The sequence below is a fragment of the Branchiostoma belcheri genome, unplaced genomic scaffold, assembly GCF_001625305.1.
Source record: "Branchiostoma belcheri isolate BF01 breed outbred unplaced genomic scaffold, Haploidv18h27 scaffold113, whole genome shotgun sequence".
NCBI classification, from domain to species: domain Eukaryota; kingdom Metazoa; phylum Chordata; class Leptocardii; order Amphioxiformes; family Branchiostomatidae; genus Branchiostoma; species Branchiostoma belcheri.
The window spans coordinates 1,016,974-1,018,200 of NW_017802525.1; the positions used below are offsets into that span (position 1 = coordinate 1,016,974).

The 1,227-nt window shown below is 49.5% G+C and overlaps 1 protein-coding gene across 1 annotated transcript in view; it reads right to left on the reverse strand.

Annotated features, from left to right (window-relative positions):
- Nucleotides 1-1,227, reverse strand: part of LOC109462161 — a 24,975-nt gene that overhangs the window by 4,338 nt on the left and 19,410 nt on the right. The gene's annotated exons all lie outside the window — the stretch shown is intronic.

Here is a 1,227-nt window from a genome sequence, read left to right on the forward strand (position 1 = left end):
CTTTTCTCTCTCCCTCACTCCCTCATTCATTCATTCCTCATTACATGTAAGAACTCACCTGTACAGCATCAGTACTAGTCCCAGCCTGCTCCCCCCCAGTACCAGCAGTGTTGGTGACCCAGGGGTGCTTTTTCTGCATGTGAGCCTGGAAGTTTCCCTTCTGCGTGTCTACTCCTTTTTTCACTCCCTCATTCACTCATTCCTTCTTTCTATACAACTCACCTGTACAGCATCAGTACTAGTACCAGCAGTGTTGGTAACCCAGGGGTGTTTTTTCTGCATATGTGCCTGGAAGTTGCCCTTCTGCATGTCCACTTATCCTTTTTTCACTCCCTCATTCACTCATTCCTTCTTTCTACATAACAACTCACCTGTACAGCATCAGTACTAGTCCCAGCCTGTTCCCCCCCTGTACCAGCAGTGTTGGTGACCCAGGGGTGTTTTTTCTGCATGTGAGCCTGGAAGTTTCCCTTCTGCGTGTCTACTCCTCCTTTTTTCACTCCCTCATTCACTCATTCCTTCTTTCTATACAACTCACCTGTACAGCCTCAGTACTAGTACCAGCAGTGTTGGTTACCCAGGGGTGTTTTTTCTGCATATGTGCCTGGAAGTTGCCCTTCTGTATGTCAACTCATCCTTTTTTCACTCCCTCATTCACCCATTCCTTCTTTCTGTAACAACAACTCACCTGCACAGCCTCTGTACTTGTTCCAGCCTGCTCCCCCCCTGTACCAGCAGTGTTGGTGACCCAGGGGTGTTTTTTCTGCATGTGTGCCTGGAAGTTGCCCTTCTGCTTGTACACTCTTCCTCCTCTCTCACTCATTCATTCATTCCTTCTTTCTACATAACAACTCACCTGCACAGCATCAGTACTAGTCCCAGCCTGCTCCCCCCCTGTACCAGCAGTGTTGGTAACCCAGGGGTGTTTTTTCTGCATGTGAGCCTGGAAGTTGCCCTTCTGCTTGTACACTCTTCCTTTTCTCTCTCCCTCACTCCCTCATTCATTCATTCCTCATTACATGTAAGAACTCACCTGTACAGCATCAGTACTAGTCCCAGCCTGTTCCCCCCCTGTACCAGCAGTGTTGGTGACCCAGGGGTGCTTTTTCTGCATGTGAGCCTGGAAGTTTCCCTTCTGTGTGGCAGTGTACAGGCAGTACTGACACTTGAATGGCCTCTCGCCTGTATGCTGCAGCATGTGCTGCTGCAGGCAGTCGTTGAACGGGG